The sequence below is a fragment of the Gymnodraco acuticeps genome, unplaced genomic scaffold (assembly GCF_902827175.1).
Source record: "Gymnodraco acuticeps unplaced genomic scaffold, fGymAcu1.1, whole genome shotgun sequence".
NCBI classification, from domain to species: Eukaryota; Metazoa; Chordata; class Actinopteri; order Perciformes; family Bathydraconidae; genus Gymnodraco; species Gymnodraco acuticeps.
This window is the reverse complement of record NW_022990993.1, coordinates 167,501-181,005: the sequence shown is the minus strand read 5'-3', so window position 1 is coordinate 181,005 and position 13,505 is coordinate 167,501. Positions and strand designations below refer to the sequence as shown.

At 48.0% G+C, this 13,505-nt stretch overlaps 1 protein-coding gene across 1 annotated transcript in view; it reads left to right on the top strand.

The window, feature by feature from the left end:
- Positions 1–1,534: 1,534 nt before the first annotated feature.
- Positions 1,535–13,505, top strand: part of LOC117559223 (olfactory receptor 51L1-like) — a 22,848-nt gene continuing 10,877 nt past the window's right edge. The window contains exon 1 of the mRNA XM_034235903.1: positions 1,535–1,894. The gene's annotated coding sequence lies outside the window, so the exon portion shown is untranslated. The remainder of the gene's footprint in view (positions 1,895–13,505) is intronic.

The following is a 13,505-nucleotide window of genomic DNA, read 5'->3' as shown; positions in this document are numbered from 1 at the left end:
GAAAACGAACCTGTTGGATAAATGCACGTTGTGTTCAGTCGGATAATATCCACATGTCTACCCTACTTTTATAATGTTCGAAAAATAAATCTAATCGATAGAAGATAGATAGCGTCACTGCATCACTCTCACCGCCGTTAGAAAGTAGCAAGCAACTGAAGCAAGTGCAATTATGGAGGGTGGAGATTTGGAGTATTTCATCAAAAATAATTGTACTAAACTTCTGCTACAGCAGCAACAACAAATACAATCTGATGCCAGGCCGATGCCCAAACTGGAGCTGTGTACAGTGTAGTGGAAATTGTATTATATCCTGATATGTTTAAACCAAATGCTTCTCATTTGGTTAGATGTGCTGTTTGCCTCTATCTACACTACTTCAAGGCCACAGAGCTGTTTTGGCTACTGAGTTGACTCACACAAAGTCACACGAGAACTTCAACAGCTCAAGGCCAGGTGTCTAATAACAATGTGACCATGTGAAGATTTCTTACCTTCCCACCATTTTCCTCCCTTTATAAGCTTTGCTATCATATTGAACTGCGCACACTCGCGCAGACATATTTTATACTCTGTGAGACCTGTGTCTATATATATATATATATTTTATTGTATCTGATGTTTGTTTGAGTCATCGAATAAACATCACCAGAAAGACAACTCTGTCTGATTCACCATTTATTTGATTTGATCACTTTGACTTGTACTCTACAGTATTGGGGTTTTTAGATTTCCATAACAACAGCGAGGAACAAAGGAGCGAATCGGACGTAAAACGTTAAAGGTCTCCTGATTTAGTTTGTGAATGAATGCTTATTAGAGTTTCGGCTGGAGAGTGCGTGCGGACCTGTCGGTTAGATAACAGGCGTGTGTAAATCCTCAGTCCTGCATCTGATACAAATGTGTGTAAAATGATACCGGTGCTGTAATCACTCATCTGGTTACGTTATTACATTGACCACCACACCCCCGACCCAAAAGAAAGGACGTATTATTGGCTTCCCCTAATTTTTTTCCCACGCCACGCTACCGCAGCTGATGGGTATCGACATGGTTGTTTGGCAGTCCGCCTTTCAGCACCCAAACTCGGCCCTGAGACATCCAGCTCCTCTCAGCTATAAGAAGCCCTCCAATTATCCCTCCAAACTCTTTGCTTACGGCCATACCACCCTGAGACACTAAGGGCGCGGATTGGAAGTACGGAGAAAGAACTGCGGAATTGTTTGTGATGTTTTCGAAGCAGAAGTGAGATTTGGACAATATTTATTGGGTTTATCTGGACGAAACCCCCCCCCCCCCCAGCAGCTGGAATGAGGAAATGGAGGCGGAGGATAAGAAAACAGCGGAGGAGGAAAGAGACGAAAAGGAGAGAAAAGCAAAAAGAAAACGGACAGTCTCAAGGGGAATAATGAGAAGAAGAATTATATGGTGGTGAAAGACGGAGAAATTGTGGAAAAGGGGAGTTTTAGCCCCGCCAACTCCGCTACCACAGCTGTTGAGGAGGAAGCTATGAGCGCTGCGGCGGGATCTGGGAAGGAGAAAGTGGCAGCGGAGGAGAAGAAGAGGAAGGAAGTCTTCTCGCTGGGAAACGTTTATGCAAAAAGAGCGGAGAAGGAAGCGGAGGAGGCCAAGAGGAAGGCAGGAGAAGGTGTGTCGGGAGAGAGGCCGTCGACGGGCGAAAAGAACCCGAAAATGGCGGGCGGAGAGGAAAAAACGGAGAATAACTCAAGAAAAGAAAGGGAAAAAAGGTAAGCGGACGGGGGATTCCCCAGCGGAGACAACGAGGAGAAGGAGAAGAATGAAAGAGAGGAGAAAACGGGTGAAGAAGGAAAGGAGAAAGATGCAGCAGATGTGGATTATCTGGCGGAGCTCACCGTAAAAGTTTCCGTGGAAGGTGGAGTAAAACATTTAACAATGGGGGACTTATTAGTGGGGATACAGGAGATGTGTGGGAGAGTTTTGGGGTGAAAGGGGAAAGGGAATATGAGGTAACTATAAACACATGGGAGGGGAAGGAAATGCTGTTGGGGGGGCTGATGGTGAAGGGGGGTAATGGTGGAAGCACGAGAACTGCTAAAGAAGGACTTAATTGTGTCTTTCATGTATCTGCCGGTGTATTTGAGGAGGGATGAAGATATTTTGTTGAAACTTGTGGAGTGGGGGGTGAAGCCTATGTCAAGGGTAATAAGAAGGTTCATGCCGGGGACAAAAGTGGCGGGTGGCACAAGATACCTGAGGGTGGAGTTCGGGAGTGAGGTACGCTCCCCACGAAGTTTGAAGTGGTGGGGGGAGCGGAGTTTTTTAAGGTAAAGCATGATGGGCAGAGCCAGGTCTGCAGGAACTGCCTCAGACCTGGGCATATTTTCAGAGAGTGCCCAGCCATAAAATGCTATAGGTGTAACGGGGCGGGGCATTTAGCGAGGAACTGTGGGATGGGGAGAGAGAGGAGGGAAGAGGGAGGGCAAGGTCCCCACAAAGGAGCGGAGGGTGAGGGAAAGGAGGGGTCATTCCCCCCACCGGAGGGCCCCACTTCTCAACCCCGACCCCCAATCAGGAGGATGTGGGCGGGGAGGGGGAAGCAGGGGGAAAAAGGCCACGAGAGGGTGGGAGTGTTGATGATGATGTGATGTTAAATGAAGGGAATGATGATGCGGTCAATGTGGAGGGGGAAGCAGGGGAAAAAAGGCCACGAGAGGATGGGAGTGATGATGATGATGATGATGATGATGATGTGATGTTAAATGAAGGGAATGATGATGCGGTCAATGTGGGGGGGGAAGGCTTGGAGAGTGTGGAGCCTGATAAGGGGAGGAAGGTAAAAAAGAAGATGAAGGGGAGTGAGAAGAATGATGAAGTGGTGGAGAGGGAGGAGACTGAGGGGCGGGGGAGGATGTGAAGAAGTAAGGGAGGAAGGGGGAAAGGACGAAGAGCTGGGGATAGAGGAGGATAGCGAGGATGAGGATGAGAAGGAAACAGAGGAGGGAAAGGTTGAGGAGGTTGAGTTAGAGGAGGGGGGGGAGGGATGGGGGGATAGGATGGATGAAGATGAGGAAGAGGAGGAGCAGAGACAGAGAGAGGAGGAGCAATTGAGAGTAAAGATGATGGAGTTGGAAAGGGAAGAGGCAAGAGCGGAGGTGGAGGAAATGAAGAACTGGGAAAGGGTTAAAGTAGACATAGGGGTGATTAATGAAAAGGGTGTTTGGGAGGAAAGCGATGAGGACAAGTATCACCTTAGGATTAGGCGAAGGCCGTTTGGAGGGAAAGAGGGAGAAAAGGTGGAGGAGTGGGAGGAGGAGTGGGAAGAGCAAAAGGCGTGGGCGATCGCTCAGACTCGGAAAGATGTGGAAAGTGGGAATTGGGAATGATATGTAATTTAGGGATGTGATATCAGTGCATGACATTAAGGATTTTGGGAGATGGCCCTGTGGGCAATCTAAGCTAATTTACAGATGGCCCTGAGCCCAATAGAGATTGCCCTGAAAAATGCGCGCGGACGAAATGACGCACGAAGGGTTTGGGGGGCCTCACCCTAGAACATTTAGATTTTTGCAGGTCTTACTGTAGATGCTGTCTGGTTCTCTAGACTGAATTATAAGATGAACCACCACAATATATTGTACAATTTCAATTTTATTCTTCATTTCACTTGTTTGTTTGTGTTTGCTCGCTTGCATGCCCTGCATAGCTATAAGAAATACTTAAGTTGTTGGTCAAGACACTTTCCATCTGATGAAGGCAAATGCCTTCCCAGATGTAAAAAAGTAGAAAACATTACATTCAGTTATAACTGCCAAAACAAACATTATTTACACTATTATGGCCCCTGTTAAAAATGTTTGTAATGTTATCTACTGTAAGTTGGTCGAATGCCTCCTCATCCGGAAGCTGACCGAGCAGACCCGAGCAGCAGTCGAGAGCAGCCGAGCGCATCCGCGAAGCACACAAAATGGCGACGTCAGATTTCCCGTTTGCTGGCAAATCTAAATCTCTTCGGTCAAAATAATTTCCCTTTAGCGCAATACCGCTTCAGTTGAGCCACTTATGTGACAGACAAGAAGAGTATGTGACAGACAAGAATAGTCAATTCTAATGTCTAAAGAAAGAGCTGTCCTGTATGGGTTGATTGTGCGTCCGGTGGGCATGTAAACAAATGCATAATGCTGCGCTATACTTTGTGGCCTCACCCAGTTGCATAGCGACACTTATTGTTTAGGTGTCTTTTAATAAGCAGGTAGTCCTATCATTAGCTAGAACTAGCTCTGATCGATATGGACATAAACGCGAGTAAAGTCTAATCTGACGGGAGAGAGAGATCAGCTGCTGCTGACGAGTCGACACGCAGCTCTGCATAATCACCTGCAGCGGTGAGCGGACAAAACACACACTTCAGTTTAGAATATCACACGTAGCTATTTTAATTACCTCTCAAACTACCTAAACTAGTTATTGATATGTTTAGTTTTACTGTCGGGTCACTCATTACTGGATCCGCGAGCTGCATGCTACTGGCATAATAGATTGCCAGATCGGGCAACCAGCAGGTGAGGCTTCATTGCCCGAGCTAAATACTAGATGGCCCCGGGCCATCGGGCAGTCCTTAATGTCGAGCCCTGGATATGTGTTAATAGTGGGTGATGGTTTGAATATGTGACTGCCATAATTGAAGAACGCTATGTTTCTGGTTGATCTGTCATGGATGTGTGATATGCAGGAGTGTGGAGATGGATAGCACTACTTTTTGTGTTTGGAATAGAAAGAAGATTATATGTATGTTGGAGAAAAATTAATGAATGCTGAGATGTTATTGCTATTGATTTGGTAGGAAGCCTTGGGGTTCTTTTTTTTTGGATTAGTAAGGTGGACTATTTTGTTTTTAAAATGTAAATATGTTTATGTTTTGATATAATAAAAGATTAAAAAAAAAAAAAGCACGCCCGATCTCGGAAGCTAAGCAGGGTCGGGCCGGGTCAGTACTTGGATGGGAGACAGCCTGGGAATACCCGGTGCTGTAAGCTTTTTTGTGTTAAATACAGGCACATCCATGGTGATAAGATAAGATTTATTAAGGACTGCCCGATGACTCTCTCATCCACTCTGGACTCGCTCTGTCCTCTGACATCTCGGCAGGCTCGTCAGTCCCCTCCGGCTCCCTGGCTAAATGATGCACTGCGTGCTAATAGAACCGTCCTTAGGGCAGCAGAGCGGAAATGGTGGAAATCCAAACACCGTGATGACCTCCTAACCTATCAGGCTCTCCTCTCCTCTTTCTCTGCTTCGATCTCTCAGGCAAAAAGCACTTTCTTTCAAGATAAGATCCAATCTTCCTATTCCAATCCTAAAAAACTATTTTCCATCTTCTCCACCCTCTTGGACCCTCCAAAAGCCCCTCCCCCCTCCTCACTTCTGTCAAGCGACTTTGTTACCCACTTTGAAAAAAAGGTTAATGATATTCGCTCTTCTTTTTCTGACTCACCTTTACTCACCGCTGGGTCACCAGACCCTCCTTTCACCAACACACTAACCTCCTTTTCCCCTCTCTCTCCAAGTGAGGTTCTTACCCTCATTACCTCTGCCCGCCCTACCACCTGTCCTCTGGACCCTATCCCTTCAAACCTCCTTCAGACTATCGCTCCTGATATTCTACCGTTTCTCACCCATTTCATCAACACTTCTCTAACTTCTGGTCACTTTCCAAACAGTCTCAAGGAGGCAAGAGTAAACCCTCTCCTAAAGAAACCCACTCTCAACCCGTCTGATGTTATAAACTACAGGCCTGTCTCTCTCCTCCCGTTCCTGTCTAAATCACTTGAACGCGCTGTCTTTAAACAACTCTCCTGTTATCTCAATCAGAACAACCTTCTGGATCCGCACCAGTCTGGTTTCAAGGCAGGTCACTCCACAGAAACTGCTCTCATTGCTGTCACGGAGGAACTGCACACTGCCAAAACTGCATCCCTCTCCTCTGTCATCATCCTGTTGGACCTGTCTGCTGCATTCGACACGGTGAATCATCAGATCCTCCTTCGCACTCTCCAAAAACTTGGAGTTTCAGGCTCTGCACTTTCCCTCCTCACCTCATACCTGAAAGACCGTACCTACAGGGTGACTTGGAGAGGGTCTGAGTCCGACCCTTGTCAATTAACTACGGGGGTCCCTCAGGGCTCTGTTCTTGGTCCACTCCTCTTCTCCTTGTACACAAACTCGCTCGGATCAGTCATTAGCCCGCATGGTTTTTCTTACCACTGCTACGCTGACGACACCCAATTAATTCTGTCCTTTCCCCGCTCAGAGACCCAGGTCGTCGCACGCATCTCTGCTTGTCTAGCTGACATCTCTCAGTGGATGTCTGCTCACCACCTCAAGCTCAACCTTGACAAGACTGAGCTGCTCTTCCTCCCGGGAAAAGATTGTCCAACTCTTGACCTGACAATCAACATCGGCACCTCAGTTGTTTCCCCGACTCAGACTGCAAGGAATCTGGGTGTGACCCTAGATAACAACCTGTCCTTCACTGCAAACATCGCTGCTACAACCCTCTGCTGCAGATACACGCTTTACAACATCAGGAAGATACGTCCCCAGCTGACTCAGAAAGTGACTCAGGTTCTGGTCCAGGCTCTCGTCATCTCACGCCTAGACTACTGCAACTCCCTCCTGGCTGGTCTACCTGCATGTGCCATCCGACCTCTGCAGCTCATCCAGAATGCAGCGGCTCGTCTGGTCTTCAACCTTCCTAAATTCTCCCACACCACTCCGCTCCTCCGCTCCCTTCACTGGCTTCCGGTAACTGCTAGAATCCACTTCAAGACACTGGTACTTGCTTACCGTGCTGCGAATGGATCTGGCCCTTCGTACATCCAGGACATGGTTTAAACCGTACACCCCAGCGCGTGCACTACGCTCTGCATCAGCCAAACGACTCGTTGCGCCCTCGCTGCGAGGGGGACCCAAGTTCCCATCAGGCGAAAAACACGTGGGTTTGCTATCCTGGCTCCAAGATGGTGGAATGAGCTCCCCATTGACATCAGGACGGCAGATAGCTTGCACATCTTCCGGCGCAAACTGAAAACTCATCTCTTTCGACTCCACTTCGAGCGTTAGAACGATTAACGAAGCACTTTTATACTAATAAAGGACTGGATTACCTAAAGCCAGTTGAGTAGCACTTGAAATGTTTGGCTCTATGAAACCTGATATACTTATATGATTCTGTTTTCTTCAAGGTTGTGTCTTCCTGGTCGAATGTACTTATTGTAAGTCGCTTTGGACAAAAGCGTTAGCTAAATGCAATGTAATGTAATGTAATTTATAACCGAAAATAGCATGCTAAACGTGGGTAGATTAGTTTCAAAGGTCGGGGGGACTGTTTTAATTCAGTTTACAATTCAAATGGGTCATTCAGAATGTGCTATTTCTGAATAAATAGAACATTCTGAACATATTTATAACCGAAAATAGCATGCTAAACGTGGGTAGATTAGTTTCAAAGGTCGGGGGGACTGTTTTAATTCAGTTTACAATTAAAATGGGTCATTCAGAATGTGCTATTTCTGAATAAATAGAACATTCTGAACATATTTATAACCGAAAATAGCATGCTAAACGTGGGTAGATTAGTTTCAAAGGTCGGGGGGACTGTTTTAATTCAGTTTGCAATTAAAATGGGTCATTCAGAATGTGCTATTTCTGTATAAATAGCACATTCTGAACATATGTCAAACAGACATTCCTATTAAAAGTGATCAATTAGTAGCAAGATTGGACAAAACAAACATGCTATTTCATCCAAGTTTCGGAGCGCCAACCACATTTTTTTTTTAAATTTCATTTTCTCCCCCTCCCTCACAACAAGGTTGTCAGATTCTTAGCTCCAGACAGCAATATGTGAGGAATTTGAGATTTTATTGAAAAACATTCTGGGAGGGTGAGAGCTTCCATACTTTGGATTCCCGATCTGGGCCCTATTTAGAGACCCCCTGTGAAAAAATTATCTCTTTAGCCCTTTTCAAAGTGCTTTAAACACTCATGCAGCACTGCAGCTTCTCAAAACGCCTTAAGGGAAGGTTTTGTTAAATTTTAAGCCATAACCTTTGACATTTAGTTGCACCAGAGGCATAAATCTGCATCTGCTCTCCGAGACGGTTAAAATGACATCAAGCTCAAAGCGGTCGGACCTTCTTTTGTGCTGTAAAGGGCACCGTACGGCATGAAAACGTGACCTTTGACCTTTGGAGCTTTGTTACATTTCAAGCCGTAACCTTTGACATTAGGAGCAGCAGAGGCATGAATCTGTATGTACGTTTCGAGCCGGTTCTAATGAGAGCAAGCTCGAAGCGGTCGGACCTTCCTTTGTGCCCTAAAGGGCACCTGTACGGCGTGAAAACGTGACCTCTGACCTCGGTTTTGACCTTCTCGAAGGTCGCAGGGTCCCCACATTTTGCAAGCGGGTTCCACAGACGTTAAGCAACACACTCAACGTTTCAGAGCGCCAACCACATTTTTTCAATTGTTTTCATTTTCTACCACTCCCCACCACAAGCCTGTCAGACCCTAACTTATGAGAGGATTTTGTGATAAAGTTTGACATTTAATTGAAAAAAAAGTTCTGGGTGGGTTAAGGTTCCCATACTTTAGATTCCCGATCTGGGCCCTATTTAGAGGCCCCCTGTGAAAAAAATATCTCTTTAGCCCTTTTGAAAGTCCTTTAAACACTCATGCAGCACTGCAGTTTCTCAAAAGTCCTTAACGGAAGGTTTTGTTAAATTTTAAGCCATAACCTTTGACATTTAGTCGCACCAGAGGCATAAATCTGCATCTGCTCTCCGAGACGGTTAAAATGACATCAAGCTCAAAGCGGTCGGACCTTCCTTTGTGCCGTAAAAGGCACCGTATGGCATGAAAACGTGACCTTTGACCTTTGGAGCTTTGTTACATTTCAAGCCGTAACCTTTGACATTAGGAGCAGCAGATGCATGAATCTGCATGCACTTTTCGAGCCGGTTCTAATGAGAGCAAGCTCAAAGCGGTCGGAACTTGCTTTGTGCCGTAAAGGGCACCGTACGGCATGAAAACGTGACCTCTGACCTCGGTTTTGACCTTGTCGAAGGTCGCAGGGTCCCCACATTTTGCAAGCGGGTTCCACACAAGTGCAACAACACACACTCAAAGGCTCGGAGCAGCAAGCAAATTTTTTGAATTTTTTTCAATTTGCTCATTCTTCTCCAGCACTAGCCTCTCAGACTATTCGCACAAGTCAGGATTATGTGAGAAATTTGACATTTAACTTCAGATTCCCAGACACCCCCCACCCCCCCCCATAAGTATAAGTACATGGTACACATATTTGGGACTTGGGACCCCATATTGACTTTCTGCCCCCATGCAGTACAAGTACAAACCTATTAGAATACCGCCACCTAGGGTCCAATAACATACATCACACGCATATACTGCTGTCGTAACAAATATGGTGGCAGCGGGATCAAAATCCCAGTGGGCCATCCCTTGGCCCCAATATTTTGACCGACGGCACTATATATCCCTATGGGAGAAGTGTACGGCCGGGCACTAGAAAGCTTCTCATAGATCTCTTCATTTTGCTCTCAAAGTGCACCAGATTGATGCATTTAACTTCAATATTTTAAAAATAATCTTCCCGGGGGAGCATGCCCCCAGACCCTCCTAGAGGAGGTTAGGTCCACCCCCACCTAAAACATGTTCACATGGATAGGATACTAAATACATTTGCACACTTTTTATATGGTGGCCTATGTCCATATGTTTCTGTTTTGGTGGTCGTGCCACTACCGTGCATGTCTGCAGAAGTCATAGGTGCGCTAGAAAATAGCACTACACCCTGCAATGTGTGTGAAAGACAATAGACTTTACAGCATGTTTTTTTAAATTGAAGTTGCGTTGGTGTTTGTGTGTTGGTTGTTGACGGCAGTGTGTGCCCCCCTTTGGTAAATGATTGCCCCCCCATTCGATTTGTTCTAAAGCCGACCCTGGTTAGGTGGGCGCTGGTCTCTAACAGAGACACGGCACAGCGACCTCCTAGAGCTGCGGGCAGTCATATTAGTTCTCCAGCATTTCAAACGCTTAATTCAGGGGAAACATGTAATGGCCAGGAGCGACAACAGCACCACAGTGGCATATATCAACAGACAGGGCGGAGTCCGCTCCGCCGCTTTGTTGACCACAGCGGAGAAATTGTGGTTATGGGCTGCAGAGGTGGTATTATCTCTGAGAGCCCTCCACATTCTGGGTCTGGAGAACAGGGGGGCCGACCTCATGCCGAGGGGCGGACCCCTGCCAGGCGAGTGGGCGCTTCACCCGGAGGTGGTGAAGCGGATCTGTAACACCCACTGCGCACTGTGGTGCTCCATGGCCCTGAGCGACGACCCGCCTTTGGGGGTAGACGCGTTGCACACGAGCCATGGCCAAAGAAGCTGCTTTACGCCTTTCCACCGTTGCGTCTCATTCTCCCTCTCCTGGGTAGAGTGACCCCCGGTTTCCACTGGGACCGTCTGCGCCGCGCTGGGTCCGTCTGCGCCGCGCCGCGTCACGGCTACGCCACGGTTGTGGTCCGGCCTCCTCTAGCGCCATAACTCACCGGACGCGTTTCAGAAGCGTAGCGTCGTGCGTGCAGGCTCGCAGTTTTGTTATTGATTCGGGCATCCTGGACATTTGTACTTCTACAAGAAAGTAAGTAGGCTACGTAGTTAAATGTTTTATTTTTGTGTCTGTTTAAATTGTGTTTATTGAATGGCTCTGTACTGTACCTACAAGTATTCATTAACTTTAAAACATTAATATGTAGTTGTTACCTTCCACTCCACAAACTGCAGCGACTAAAAACCAGGCCTTGTCCTTTCTGATGTTGTCCTTGTAGTAAGCATTGGTTACATCATATAAAATAGTGTGTTTTTCCACTTCCATGATGAAAACCTCCTCGTCCATTGTGCGTATCGTGGAGGTGTTGTGATGAAGGAGGGGGGTCTGCTAAATTAGTATATGTGGGGGATGGGCCTGGCCCGGATGCTCACCTTTCCACTTCCTGCGAGGGGGGGGCTGCCTGCCCGACCTTAAGTTACGGCTGCGCCGCGGCAAAAATAGGATTCATCCTAATTTTAAAGAAGCGCTGCGCCGAGCCGCTTCTGGGACGCTTCTGGGACTCTTCTGGGACGCTTCTGGGACGCGTCTGAGCCGTAACACGGCGCGTGTGGTGGAATAGCACCCATTGACTAGAGTGGCCGCGATCCTTACGGCCGCCGCAGCGCGGTGCAGACGGACCCGGTGGAAACTGGGGATGAGGCGAGAACGTCTGTCAATCATCCTGGTAGCGCCGGATCGCGTGAGGGCGCCGTGGTACTCAGAGATGACACAGATAAAGGTGGGCCAGCCCAGGTCGCTCTGGCCCCTCCAAGTTGGGGGCCGATCTCTCAGGAAGCAGGTGCAATTGGGGCGTTACCCACTCTGGGCCGTGCTCTCCAGGCTTGGCTCCTGAGAGGGACAGGCTGAGACAGGGTGGATTGTCTGATAGTGTTATTCAGTCTATCCAGGCAGCTAGAGCTGGATCCACCACAGCCTGTTACAGGCCGAAGTGGCTAGGATTCCTGCGATGGTGTGAGCAGCGGAAAATAGAACCCCTATCTTATAAATTGGGATCTATTTTATCGTACTTACAGTTATTGGTGGACAGACGGCTTGCTCATTCCACAGTGAAAGTGTATGCAGCAGCCATCTCGTCCTGTCATGAGAGATTTGGCGGCAGGTCAGTTTTTGCTCAGCCGCTAATGTCGCAGTTTTTGCTGGTGGTCAGTAGGCTGCGCCCAGTAGTGCACGCCTCCGCCCCGCAGTGGGTTCTGCCGCTGGTGCTCGAGGCTCTGGTCACAGGACCATTTGAGCCTCTGGAGCTCTCCTTCCTGAAAGCACTGTCATGGAAGACAGCGTTGCTACTTGCCTTAACGTCAGCCAAAAGAGTGTCCGAGTTAACCGCTATATCGGTGCACCCGAGTTGTTTAATAATCCGCGGTGACCGGAGCGGGGCGACACTCAGACCAAACCCCTCCTTTGTGCCCAAGAGCCTAACGGCCCGTCCACACAGCGGCGTGCGTTGAAGCTTCCAACGCTTCTGCCCATTCACTTTGAATGGGGTGACGTCACTTTTAGCCGAACTGCATTTTGGGAAGCGACGTGGAGCGTCGCTGGCTTCAAAAGTTGAGCAATGTTCAACTTTTGACGCCTCGACGAAGGCGTCAGCCAATGAAATCCCGTTTATGCAAATCTGCCAGTACAAGCGCTAGCCAATCAAACCGCGTGTATGCTGGGAGAGACTACGCAGGTCATTTCCTCATATTCCAAAAAATGGAGGGAAAATTCATTATAGCGGTAGTGAATCACCCGGTGCTGTATGATCAGTCTCTGTTCATCTACCGGGATACAAACCGGAGGAGCGAGGCATGGAGGGAGGTGGCAGAGACAGTGGATGAAACTTTCGCCTGTTTGGGGATTTTATATCCAGTTTACTTCGTTTTAACATTGCTATTGCTTTGTATGTCGGGGGCGGGAGATTCATGTGATTGGTTGTTGGTCGCGTTGCTCGCAAAAAATCCCCAAGCTTCAGATACGCCCACCTCCAAGCGTCAACGCACGCCGCTGTGTGGACGGGCCGTAAGGAGTGCGTTCAGGTCGATGGCTATTCAGTTGGGGGATTTTAATCTCCCCCCATAGTGGGGCGAGGGAGGCTAAATTACACCTCCTCTGCCCGGTGAGTAAGCTGGCATGTTATGTGGAGCACACGGCTGCCCTTAGAGGCACAGAACAGCTGTGTGTGTGTTTCGGGGGCGGGGTAACTGGAAAAGCTCTGTCCAAGAAACGCCTGGCAGGGTGTCTCTGCGAATGCATTGCACATGCCTACGGACAGGCGGCGAGAGCCTTCCCCACGGGGGTCCGTCCACACTCTACACGAGCCATGGCTGTGTCAACAGCCTTATTTAACGGCGTGAGTGTGGAGGACATATGCACGGCGGCATCTTGGTCAACGCCAGGCCCCTTCATTAAGTTGTATCTCTTGGACATGTCTGGCTCCTTTTCATCGTCTGTGCTTGCTGGGGCAACGCAGGACTGGTGAGGAGGGAGAGGGGGGCTGTGGGTCAGTGGGCATCTGTACTGGTCAGGATCGACAACAGCACCACAGTGGCATACATCAACAGTTCACTGTTTTTATCTTCAGACAACCCTCAGATTATTTTGCACATTTGTACACAGAGCTACCAGACTTCTGATGTGCAATGACTGCCGTAGGGTTGTCGGTTCAAGTCCCCGCACAGATCTAAAAACGGAGTGTGGACTGCTGCTGCTGGGAGAGGGCCCACTCAATAGCTATACTAGGATGGGTTAAAAGCACAGACCACTTTTCACTGTGTGCTTTTTAAATGTATTTGTGACCAATAAAGAGGTTTTTATCCTCCAATTAAAAGTATACAATACTTTGTGCAATATAC